The sequence below is a fragment of the Pipistrellus kuhlii genome, unplaced genomic scaffold (assembly GCF_014108245.1).
Source record: "Pipistrellus kuhlii isolate mPipKuh1 unplaced genomic scaffold, mPipKuh1.p scaffold_m20_p_1, whole genome shotgun sequence".
Classification (NCBI taxonomy): domain Eukaryota; kingdom Metazoa; phylum Chordata; class Mammalia; order Chiroptera; family Vespertilionidae; genus Pipistrellus; species Pipistrellus kuhlii.
In genome coordinates, this window is record NW_023425404.1 from 85877635 (window position 1) to 85891114 (window position 13480).

At 39.6% G+C, this 13480-nt stretch overlaps 1 protein-coding gene across 4 annotated transcripts in view; it reads right to left on the bottom strand.

The window, feature by feature from the left end:
* Window positions 1–13480, bottom strand: part of CUL2 (cullin 2) — a 124028-nt gene that overhangs the window by 91711 nt on the left and 18837 nt on the right. The window contains exon 1 of one of the 4 annotated variants that reach the window (XM_045586347.1): window positions 1371–1391. The exons of the other annotated variants lie outside the window; for them this stretch is intronic. The gene's annotated coding sequence lies outside the window, so the exon portion shown is untranslated. Of the gene's footprint in view, window positions 1–1370; window positions 1392–13480 lie in introns of those variants that run through there. 4 annotated transcript variants of the gene reach the window in all.

Genomic DNA, 13480 nt, shown 5'->3' on the forward strand with positions numbered 1-13480 from the left:
AATTACAAAAGTGATTTATATAAACAGTTACCGTATTACCCAGCAATTCAACTCCTACTCAAGAGAAAACATGTCTACACAAAAACTTATACACAAATGTTCAAAGCAGCATTACAGGCAGTCCTCGGGTTACGTCAAACTGGACGTACGGCATTTCGTGGTTACGTTGCCATCTCCCATTTATTTGTTTAAGAAAAAGTTCCAATGGACACAGACAACAGGGGGGTGAGGGCATGAGTAGGGGTGGATGGGGGAGTAATGGAGGGATAAGGACACATATATAATACCGTAATCAATAAAGAAAATTTAAAAAATAAAGGAAAAAAAAGTTCCTTCATTTCGATATGTATACATGTGCTTTACGTTTTTTTTATTATTTATTTACCACAAGTAAAGGTCAGGAATTGTTATCTTTTAATTTTACTGTGTCACTTCATTACTGTTGTATATGTGATCCACGTGAGTGATGTAGGTACTTATATAGGTGGTTTCCAACTTATGGCAAAAATTGTGTTAAGTCATACTATAGGCACGGACATCTGTAACCCGAGTGAGAAGGCTAAGCCCTATTTTGTAAAATTACTGTTTGGAATTCTCTGCTATTTTTTTTAGAGGGCCTCTTATTTATTTATTTTTTTTTTAAATAGTAATAATAACTTTGCTTTTCAGCCTGCTCTAGCCTGCTTGAATAATGAGGAAGATAAATTTAGCTGTCTGACCTTGTAGGCCAGAGACTAGGTACGCCCATGTTCTCAATGCCATTCCAGGTGTATTTTCTAATTGGATAGAACAATGTTGTTTTCAAGACCACCAGCGAGATAACCACCAAGCACACAGAGGCTGGCTCTTTAATAAAAAGGGAAGTTCTGCTTGTAATTTGAATTCATTTTCTCTGAGCCCACCAGTGAATAAAGTGTGACTCCAAACTCTCCGAGCATTGCTTGATTTATTCCGGTTCTCTGTAAACTCATAAAGGTCAGAAAGTAGAAATAATTCCAATGTCTATCAATTGATTAATGGGTAAATAAATATATAAATATATATAACCATACAAATGTATTCTACAATATAAAGTAATGAAGCACTGACAAATGCTATGATATGGATGAAGCTCAAAAACATTATCCTTGGAGAAAGAAGTTGGTCACAAAAAAACATACTATTTGATTTCATTTATATGAAATATGCAGAATAGATCTATCTGTAGAGACAGAAAGAGTTTTAGTGGTTGGTAAGAGCTAGGGGACTTGGAGAGATTGGAAAGAAACTGCTAAATTAGGTGATAAGCCAAAACCGGTTTAGCTCAGTGGATAGAGCATCGGCCTGCGGACTGAAAGGTCCCATGTTCGATTCTGGTCAAGGGCATGTACCTTGGTTGCAGGCACATCCCCAGTAGGGGGTGTGCAGGAGGCGGCTGATTGATGTTTCTGACTCTCTTCCTCTCTGTAAAAAAAATCAATAAAATATATATTTAAAAATAAATAAATAAAAATAAAATAAAATAAATTAGGTGATAAAAATGTTCTAAAATTGATTGTCATGATGGTTGCACAATACTGTAAATGTACTAAAAACTACTGAATTGTACACTTCAAATAGGTACACTTGATGGTATGTGAAATACATCTCAATAAAGATGTTATACATTTAAAAAATGAAATCAGAATTCTATCAAAACTTCAGTGCAATTTAATGAGGGAAGGAAGAATAGGTATATTTACATGATTGCAAATTCTGAAATTTCAGTGTCCCTTTTACTCCTATGCTCTAGTCCACCAGCTCCTCCCAGAGGCTATGTGTATGTGTATATATATATATATATATATATATATATATATATATATATATATATATATATCTGGGTATAATTTACACATATAGGATTTGTTATTCTGCCCCTTTATACAAATCAAATATACATATTTTTCATCTGTTTTACATAAATTGTATTATACTACTCAATAGTATATTCAGTTAACAGTATCCTGGGGAAGTATCCCATATTAATACATAGGATTTCCTTAATCTTAGTACTATTTCATTTGCCTGTATCTGGATCCATTCTACTATGTTTGGTTTGACAAACGATGACTTCCCCACAATTAAAATGCCTTGTTTAATATCAATAATTTTGAGTTAAGTGGTTTTTTAAAAATGGATTAGTAAGTTCTCTTTACAAAGTTTTCTTATAAAGATTTTGACAAAGTTACATTTGCTATATATATTTATTGATTAAATGCCTTCTATATACTTTTCACTACATATACATATCCCATATATGTACATATATGTCATATATACAAGCATAACTAATGTTCAACCTACAAGTCAGCAAAATCCAGTCTGTAGGAAACTCCTGGATTATCAAATTCCTTCAATAAACTATGCACACACATAGGAGACAGAGAGAGGAGAAAAATAGAGAGGAGAGACATATGAAAGGGGAACTGTCCTAAAATAGACTAAAAAGGACATTAATGAAATAGTGATTAATCTTATTTGGATCTAGATTTAATACTTTTATTTTTTTAAATATACTTTTATTCATTTCAGAGAGGAAGAGAGAGATAGAAACACCAATGATGAGAGACAAGCATCAATCGGCTGCCTCTTATATAACCCCACCTGGGATACAGCCCGCAGCCCAGGTTTGTGCCCTAATTGGGAATTGAACTATGTGTGATCTGATTCATAGACTGATGCTCAACCACTGAGCCATGCTGGCTGGGCAGATTTAACACTTTTATATTGCTGGTGGGATTTAAAAAAAAAAAAATGATGCTGGGATATCTGACTTTAAAGAATTTATTTGTATAATTATAATAATTCTAAAATGAGGCCCTTTTATCAATATTATTAATTTTAGAGAGCGAGATGAAAGGAGAGAGAGAAAAATCGACTTGTTCCACTTATTTATACACTCATTGATTGATTCTACCAGGTGTACCAGTTAATAATGCACATTTTTTTTCCAGTAGATGGAATTACACATATGTTGATATATATGTGATTTGATATGTATGCTATTTTGTTGTATTGACAGCAAGCTTCAAACGTTCATATGACAAATCTTCTAAAGGTGTTAATATCATAGATATTTTTACACTTAAAAATGTCAAATTTTGGAGAGAATCCAAGATGGCTGCTCGGGTAGGCAACTAGCCGCAGCCGCACACAACAATTTCAACAAAATACAACTAAAATATAAAATGGACATTACCCAGAACTACAGGAAAGTCGACTGACTGGAAATTCTACAACAAGAAGCAAGGAGAAAACCAGAAGGAAGCGCGGAGGAGCTGTAAAAGCCCAAGGTACGGAGACACGCGGTGCGCGCGGAGAGGACAGAGCCAGAGAGGAGGGAGGCCGAGTGCCTGGCTGGCGGTCCCAAGCGGGAAGGAGAGAAAAGCTCCAACTGTGCTGGGCCCAGCTCCAACTGCTCTGAACCCCAATTCTAGGCCAGACCCTGGGGACCCAGGCTCATCCATAGGGAGCCGGGCTGTAAGGCGGGACTCCGGGGAAGCGGCAAAAGGAGGTCCGGGAAGCGCGCACACTGCGCGCAGAGAAGGGCCGGCCGGCTGTGCCGCGGGATTGCCCTGACGGGAAGGAGACAGGGGCTCCAGACTGCTCTGAACGCCACCTCCAATCCCACTACCAACTGAACTGAACCCCAATACCGGACTCATTGGGGGAAAGCATAGACAGTTTGGCAGCAGGTGAAAATCGAGGGCACCTTTGTCTCAGAGGCGCTCGCAACAAGTACTGAAGGACCCTGAGTCTCAGGAGTCGCATAGGGCAGGGCTGACGGAAGCCAAGGCTGTAGGCTCCACCCTGAAACCCCGCCCCATCAGGAAAGCTGCCTGCGAAAATGCCTAAACCAAATAGATCACAAACGAAAGAAATGGAGGACAAAAAGCGACTGGATATAGAGTTCAAAACCACACGTATAAGGTTGTTCAAGAATCTCCTAGAAAAGGCCGATAAAATAAACAAGACCTATGAGGATATGAAAAGGGATCAACTAGAAATAATAAGAGATCAACAAGAAATAAAGAATATATTGTCTGAAATAAAAAATATTTTATGGAGTCCTAAAAACAGAATGGAAGATCGCAAGAATCAAGTCAAAGATTTGGAACATAAAGAGCCAGAAGACACTCCTCCGCAGACGCAAAAAGGCCAGAGAATCCAGAAAGTTGAAGATAATGTAAGAAACCTCTGGGACAACTTCAAGCGAACCAACATCAGAATTATGGGGGACCCAGAAGATGAGAGAGAGCAAGATATCGAAAACATACTGAAAGAAATAGTGACAGAAAACTTTCCCTACCTGGTGAAAGAATTAGACTTACAAGTCCAGGAAGCGCACAGAACTCCAAACAAAAGAAATCCAAAGAGGACCACACCAAGACAAATCATAATTAAGATTCCAAGAGCAAAAGACAAAGAGAGAATATTAAAAGAAGCAAGAGCAAAGAAGGTAGTTACCTATAAAGTAGCACCTATACGATTGTCAGCTGATTTCTCAACAGAAACCATGCAGGCCAGACAGGAATGGCAAGAAATATTCAAGGTGATGAATAGCAAGAACCTACAGCCAAAGATAATCTATCCAGCAAAGCTATCACTCAGATTCAAAGGTCAGATAAAGAGCTTCACTAATAAAAAAAAGCTAAAGGAGTTCATCACCACCAAACCAGAATTATATGAATTGCTGAAGGGGGTTCTTTCAGAAGAGCAAGTAAATAAAGATAAAAATTATGAACAACAAATACGTAACTATCAACAAGTGAATCTAAAAACCAAGGAAACTAAAACAAAAAAATCTGAGGAACAATATTAACTGTTGAATATAATAGAATCAGAGGTATGGAAGGGGAGTGAACTGGTTATTCTTGGGGAAAAGGGGAGAGGGGGATGTGGGAAGAGACTGAACATAAACTGTGCACCTATGGATGAGGACAATGGGGGGTGGGGAAAGGGCAGAGGGAGGGGTGAGAAGGGGGGGAAAGGAACATTTGTAATAATATGAACAATAAAAATTTATTTTAAAAAATGTCAAATTTTGTGACAAAAAAAGAGCATTTGTGGAAAATTTTAATTCATTATTTTGTTTTGAAGAAAAGTGCTGCTGAACGTTATTATATACTTCGGGAAGCTTATGGTGAACGTGCTCCATCTCAAAATACTTGTGAACGCTTTAAAAGTGATGCTTTCAATGGAAAAGACAAAGAATGTCCAGGTCAACCAAATATGTTTGAAGACCAACAATTACAAGCATTATTGGATGAAGATGCATGTCAAACTCAGAAACATTAAACAAACTCAGAAAGATTAAACATTGCCCAGCAAACAATTTCCAATCGTTTACAAGCAATGAGCAAGATTTTAAAGGAAGGAATAGGCAGGTCTTTCTTGCACTTCCTCCCAGGGCCAGACTGGAAATAAAAGTAAATTGGGGAACATTCACCTGAAATTACCTACTGAGGTCCAGTTGAGGAGATTTATATCAAGGAAAACACCTGGAGAAGGGCTGACAAGCTTTTGTGGGCTGACAAGTCAAGAGTGATGAGGGATTGCTCGGCTATGAGAGGATTTTTCTAAGAAGATGGAGGCCCAGAAACCAGATTGGGCTTAGTAGGCCAGAGCTCTTTTGAGAGAAAGCCTCGTTTGTTTGTTTTTTCTTTCTTTTTCTTAAACCAGAACACAGCAGGAATTTCATTAACAGCTACTCATCCTAGCCTCTGCTTGAGGGATAATGTTGGGGTGGGAAGCATTGGGGGGAGATGTGGAATAAAGGCAGCTGGGAGCCCTGTATTCAGTCACACACACCCCAAAACCAAATAGCCCCTTCCAGAATTCACAGCTCAGGAGAAAAAAAAACCAAAAAACCACCCTAGGTGATATAGCCCACCACAACCTCCGAAGCCCTGACTGCCACACTCTGCCATCACCTCTTTTGCAGAGGAGATGGCAACAGAGGCCAAGTCTACATGTTTGAACAGTCTCAGGAAGCATCAGGAAGTGCATTGGGGGTGGGAACCTGAGTGGTGCTTCCGCCTCATGGGAGAAATGATAGGAATTCTAAGTTTCCAGCTGATTCCACTGGACTGCTTACAGGAATCTCCGCTAGCCACTCTGTCTGGGTCACTCTGAAAGGAGTAGCTCTAGGACAGGGAAATACACCACTTTCCCTGAAATCTGAAGAGCACCTCCCTCACACAGGAAACCCAGAAGTCTATACATACTCCTAATTCCCCCTAAAGCCCTTTCAGAAACAGACTTTTGAGTGATTAATATCGACAGCTAGCTAGCAGACAAAGGCAGGAGGAGGCAGGGCCTGGAGAACCTAGGGAAGTTTGCTGGCCCAGTCCTGTTAACAAACCTGCTTTAAGGGCAGCCTGGCCCCTCCTGTGTGCAGTCAAGTAGTGGACACAGACAAAAACTGTGGAATGCTTGGAGCTTTAAAAAGGTTGCTGAAAGCCAAAGAGTTTTTTTTCTTTTTCTTTTTTTATATTTCTTTATTGATTTCTCCTCTATCTTCCTTTTCAAACTTTCTTCTTCTGTGCTGAAACCGGTTTGGCTCAGTAGATAGAGTGTCAGCCTGCGGAAAGAAAGGTCCCAGGTTCGATTCTGGTCAAGGGCATGTACCTTGGTTTCGGGCACATCCCCAGTGGGAGGAGGGGTGCAAGAGGCAGATGATCCATGATTCTCTCTCATCAATGTTTCTGACTCTCTATCCCTCTCCCTTCCTCTCTGTAAAAATCAATAAAATATATATTTTTTTAATTTTTTTCTTCCTTTCTTTTACAGTCTTCCTCTATTCTGTTGTCTTATTTACTTTATTACACTTCTGTCCTTTCATAATCCTTTTTCTTCTGTTTTTTTCTATCATTCTTGCTCTCTCTTCTCTTTCCTAATTCTCTCTTATTTTGTGGTTTCTTTTGATGTACATTTTGTACAAATGTTTGTGAACATTTCTATTTTATTTCATGTTTTGCTTTGTTATATTTAGTTTTGTTCTGCCAGCACCTCCATAAGAGCTTGGACTGTGTGATAGAGGTGAGCTTCAATCAGCCATGCTGAGAACAGATTCCATCAAAAACTGGGATAACATTCATGACCCAATTACAACCTGAGAACCCAAATAACTCAAACAAGGGTCATTCCTAGAGCACCAAACTCATTAGATCTAAGAGACTGCACCACTGGGTACAAAAGGACATCTATGACATAAGACCACTGCACAAAGACTGGGGGGTTTAACAGTTTAATCTAATACACAGAAACAATACAAAGGGACAGTGCAAATGGGAAGACACAGAAGCAATCCCCAAATGAAAGAAAAGGAGAAATCACCAGAAAAGGAACTAAATAAACTGGAAGCAAGCATTATGTCAGATAAAGATTTCAAAGTAATGGTTAGAAGGGTACTCAAACAACTTAATGAAAAATAGAAGCAATTTAATGAGATTAAGCAACTTAATGAGAACTATACCAGCATTAAAAAAAAAGTAGAGAGGGGGGTAAAAAACATGAATAAGAATCAAGTAGAAATGAAGAATGGCATATAAAATAAAAATACCTTGGAAGAAATCAATAGTAGGCTAGAAGAAGCAGAAGACCGAATCAGCAAATAGAACATGGGTAGAAAGTAAACCCATTCAGAGCAGCAATTGTTAAAACAATTAAAAAGCAGGAGGGGAATTTAAGAGATCTTTGAGAAAACATGAAAATAACAACATATGAATTATAGGAGTTCCAGAAGAAGAATCTAAGCAAGGAACAGAGAATCTGTTTGAAGAAATAATGACAGAAAACTTCCCTAATCATGTGAAGGAAAAAGTCACTCAAATTCAGGAAAAAGAGTCCCAATCAAAATGAATTAAAAAAGACTCACACCAAGACACATTATAATTTAAATGGTAAACATTAGAGACAAAGAAAGAATCTTAAAAGCTGCAAGAGAGACAGAAACTTACTTACAGGGGAGCTCACATTTGATTGTCAGCTTATTTATCAATAGAAACACTTCAGGCCAGAAAGGAATAGCATGAAGTATACAAAGTAATAAAAACGAAGGGACTGAATCCAAGACCACTCTATCCAGCAATGAAACAAGCAGTTATGGAGACAAAAAAAAAAAAAAAAAAAAAAAAAAAAAAAAAAGGCTAAAAGAGATTATCACCACCAAACCAGCACTGTAAGAAATGCTAAAGAGACTGTTGTAAGAAGAAGAAATGGAGAGAGAAAGAGGGGAACACAGGCATAAAGAATAAAAATGGCAACATATAAGTACTATCTATTAAAAACTAGAGGCCCGGTACACTGACCCATGCACATTAAAAGGAAATTAATTAGAAGGTAGCCAAAGAGCCGTGACCATTTGGCTCAGAGGATAGAGTGTTGGCCTGCAGACTGAAAGGTCCTTGGTTTGATTCTGGTCAAGGGCATGTACCTTGGTTGTGGGCAAATCCCTAGTAGAAGTTGTTTCTCTCTCTTCGATGTTTCTAACTCTCTATCCCTCTCTTTTCCTCTCCGTAAAAAATCAATAAAACGTACTAAAAAAAAAATTTTTTTTTTTAATTAAAAAAAAGGTAGCCAGTGGGGCAGGGCTGGTGAGATGGGCCAGACATGCCCTGGAGCCAATCTCCCATGGTCCCTTTCTGACCTGGAGCAACGCCAGGGCTCAAAGGGCATCTGCAGAGTGAGCAGGTTCTCTCCAGCAGGTGGGGTCCCTCAGCCTGGTCTGCAGGAATCTGGACAAAATTGGCAGTCCAACATCCCCGAAGATAGGGGTGTCGAACTCAATCAGAGAAGGGGCCAAAATCTAAAATCCAGCCTAAATCTCGGGCCAAATGGTTTACTGAACAGTCATAAACTGTCATTGTGATGGAAACGCAGCAGAGTGCAGTGATGACAGCGCGGTGCGGGCCACATTGCAAGGCCTGGCGGGACGGATTTGGCCCGCGGGCCTTGTGTTTGACACATGTGCCCTAAGGGATCCCTGAGTGCAAGAGGCAATCTGCGAAGTTGTTGTTGCATCTATCCCCTGGTGGTCAGTGCACATCATATTTACCAGCCAGTCAGCTGCTTAGCCAGTCACTTATCCTTTTACATACAGAGACTAGAGGCCTGGCCTGCACCCTCTCACATTCAGGGGTCCCTGGGGGATGTCAGACTGCCGGTTTTAGCCTGATCCTCACAAGCCTGGCCAAGGGACCCCAACAGTTCATGAATTTGTGCATCAGGCTGGTTTTGGCCTAATTCCTGCAGGCCAGGCAAGGGACCCCACAGTGCACAAATCCATGCATCAGCCTCTAGTAAGCATATAAGATCTTTGGTTAATCTCTGCCCCTCCCCCACCCTCCCCCTTTCCCTCTGAAATTCATTAATCTGTTCCATGTTTCCATGTCTGTGGTTTCCACTCCTGTGTTGAATGTCTACCTCCTGGTGGTCAGTGCATGTCATAGCTACGGTTGACCAGTCAGCTGGTCGATTAGGCTTTTATATATATAGATTAGAGGCCAGAGAGGGGTCCCCTCAGCCCAGCCGGCACCCTCTCCAATCCAGGACCTCTCGGATTGGATCTAAACCGGCAATTGTCCATCCCTCTCACAAACTGCTCACCTGCCTGCCTGCCTGCCTGCCTGATCGCCCCTACCTGCACCCCTGTTGGCCTGGTCACCCCTAACTACCCCACCTGCCGGCCTAGTAACCCTGAACTGCCCCCCACGCAGGCCTGGTCACCCCTAACTGTCGCCTCCCATGCCAGCCTGGTCGCCCCTTACTGCCCCCCCCCTCCCGCCAGCCTGGTAGCCCCCAACTGCTCCCAACCAGCCTGGTCGCCCCTCACGACCCCCTTCTGCTGGCCTGGTTGCCCTTCACTACCCCCCCTTGCTGGCCTGGTTGCCCCACACGGTCTGCTGTTCGGTCATTTGGTCACCCCTTACTAATCCCCATGCTGGCCTGGTTGCCCCATGCAGCCTGTTCTTCAATTGTTTGATAACCCCTCACTAACCCCCCTGCTGGTCTGATCACCCCACGCAGCCTGCTGCTCAGTTGTTTGGTCGTCCCTCACTAACCACCCTGTTGGCTTAGTTGCCCCACACAGCCTATTCAGTCGTCTGTTTGGTTGCAATGGTCACTTAGGCTTTTATTATTATAGATAGTCTTAGTTGTAAATGGCTTAAAAAGCTACAATAAAAAGATATAGGATAGCTAAATGGATAAGAAAACATAACCCACATATATATGCTGTTTATAAGAGATCCAGCTCAAATCAGAAGATTCAAAGACTGAAAGTGAAGCGATGGGAAAAAATATTTCATGCAAATGGAAATGAAAACAAAAACAAAAAAACCTAGGGTAGGAATACTACACCTGACAAAATAGCCATAAGAGAAAATGAAGGCTACTTCATAATACTAAGGAGACCAATACAACAAGAGGATATAAGCCTGGTAAGCATATATGTACCCAATACAGAAGCAACCAAATATATAAAAAGACTTCTGGAGAACTTGAAGAGATAAACCACAATACAGTCATAGTAGGAGGTTTTGACACCCCAATGACATCAATGGATAGATTTTCTAGACAAAAAAAAAAAAAAAATCAACAAGAAAACAAGACCCTAAATGACACACTAGATCAAATGGGTTTAATTGACATTTACAGATACATTTCACAACAAAGCTGGAAAATATAAATTTTTCTCAAAAACACATGGGAGCCGAGACCGGTTTAGCTCAATGGATAGAGCGTCGGCTTGGGGACTGAAGGGACCCGGGTTTGATTCCGGTCAAGGGCATGTACCTTGGTTGCGGGCATATCCCCAGTAGGGGGTGTGCAAGAGGCAACTGATCGATGACTCTCTCTCATCGATGTTTCTAACTCTCTATCTCTCTCCCTTCCTCTCTGTACAAAATCAATAAAATATATATAAAAAAAAAAAAAAAAAAAAAAAAAAAAAAAAAAACACATGGGACATTATCAAAGAAAGATCACACATAAGTCTAAGTCTCTACAAATTCAAGAAGACTTGATAAAGTACGCTAAGCAGACCACTAAAGAAAATCATCAAACCACAAAAAAATAGAATAAAAGAAACAAACAAGAACTATAAAACAACCAGAAAACAATAAAAAAAATTGCAATAAGTACATACTTAATAATTCTTCCAATGTAAGTGAACTAAATTCTCCAATCAAAAGATATAGCTTGGTCCCAGCTGATGTGGCTCAACGGTTGAGCATCAAACCATGAACCTAGAGGTCCCAGGTTCAATCCCCAGTCAGGGCACATCCCTGGTGAGGGTCGTGCAGGAGGCAGCCAATCGATATTTCTCTCTCATTGGTGTTTCTATCTCTCTCCCTTTCTCTAAAATCAATAAAAACATTTTTAAAAGATACAGAATGTCTGAATGGATTAAAAACAACAAGACTCATCTATACACTGCCTTCAAGAGACCCCAGTTCAGATGTAAAAATACACACAGACTGAAAGTGAATAAAGAAAAAAACATTCCATGCAAATAGAAACCAAAGTGTGGCAGCTACACCTGTACCAGAAAAAAAGCAGCCTAAAACAAAGACTAACAAGAAACATTAATAAAGGGACTTGATGATAAAGGGGTCAATTTAAGAGAATATCATATTTATAATTATTTATTCATCCAACATAGGAATGTCTAAATATATAAAACAAATTATTAACAGACCTAAAGGAAGAAATAAACAGCAATCCAATAACAGGAGAAGAATTTAATACCCCCTATGCATCAATGGATAGGTCATCCCGACAGAAAATCATAAGGAAGCATCAGCCTTAAACAACACGTTAGAGCAGATAAACAAATGTACATGGAACATTTTGCCCAAAAGCAACAAAATACATATTCTTCTCAAATGCACACAGAGCACTCTCTAGGACAGATTATATATTAGGCCACAAAACAAGTCTTAAAATAACTTGAAGAAATTGAAATCATATCAAGCATCTTCTCTAACCATAATGGTATAAACAAGAAATGAATTACAAGAAAAAAACTCAGTCACAAATACAGGATTGGCAAAAGTAGGTTTATAGTTTTAAGCATGCAAAACCAAGTTTATTCTTTTGAGTTCATAAAGCTATTGTAGTGCTGGTCAATGTGGCTCAGTCACTGAGCATCAACCCATGAACCAAGAGGTGACTGGTTCGATTCCAGGTCAAAGCACATGCCTGAGTTGCAGACTCAATCCCCATTTGGGGGTGTGCAGGAGGCAGCTGACCAATGTTTCTATCTCTCTCTCCTTCTCACTTCCTCTTTCTCTAAAATCAATAAAAGTGTATTTTAAAACATAAAATAAATAAAGCTATTGTAAAAATCATAACCTGCATATCTTTTTTTATAGGAATAACTGTAAACCTACTTTTGCCTATCCATGTATATGGAGGTTAAACAATGAGTTAAAGAAGAAATAAAAAATTTTAAACTACCTTGTGACAAATGAAAATGGAAACCCAACAAACCAAAACTTATGGACTACAGCAACACCAGTGTTAAGAGGGAAGAAATGTCCACATCAAGGAACAAAAAATTTCAAATAAACAACCTAACTTCAAAAATCAAAAAACTATAAAAACCCAAAATACAAAAAAATGAAATAACAAAGACCAGAGTAGAAATAAACGAAATAGACTTGAAAAGGCAATAGAAAAGATCAATGAAACTAAGAGCTGGCTTTTAAAAAAAATAAACAAAATTGACAAAACTTTTGCTAGACTTACCACGAACAAAAAAGCAAGAACTCAAACAATAAAATCAGAAATGAAGGAGACATTATAACTGATAGCACAGAAATATAAAAGATCAGAGAAGACTACCATGAATAATTATATGCAACAATTTCAACAACCAAGAAGTGGATAAATTCTTAGAAACATAAAACCAACCAAGACTGATTCATGAAGAAAAAAATAACAAAACAAAAAAAACAGAAAATATGAACACACTAAAGACATTGCATCAAAAACCTCCCAACAGAGAATCCAAGATGGCGGCATAGGTAACACCTAACTGCAGCCTCACACAACAATTTCAATAAAATACAACTAAAATACAAAATGGACATAACCCAGAACTACAGGAAAGTCAACTGACTGGAAATTCTACAACGAGAAGGAAAGAGAAAACCAAAAGGAAAATAAGAGGAGATATGTTGCACGCGCGGAAAGGATGAAGCCGGAGAGGAGGGGAAGGCTGAGTGACTAGCTGGCATTCCCTAGTGTTAAAGAGATAAAAGCACCAAACTGTGCTGAACCCCAGATCCGACAGCACTGAACCCCAGTTCTAGGCCAGACCCTGGGGACCCGGGCTCATACAAAGGGAGCCTGGGCTGTTAGGCAGAATCTCAGGGGAGCGGTGAAAGGCAGACCCCCAGAGGCACACACATTACGCACAGAGGATGGACCACTGACTCTGCTGCTAGATTGC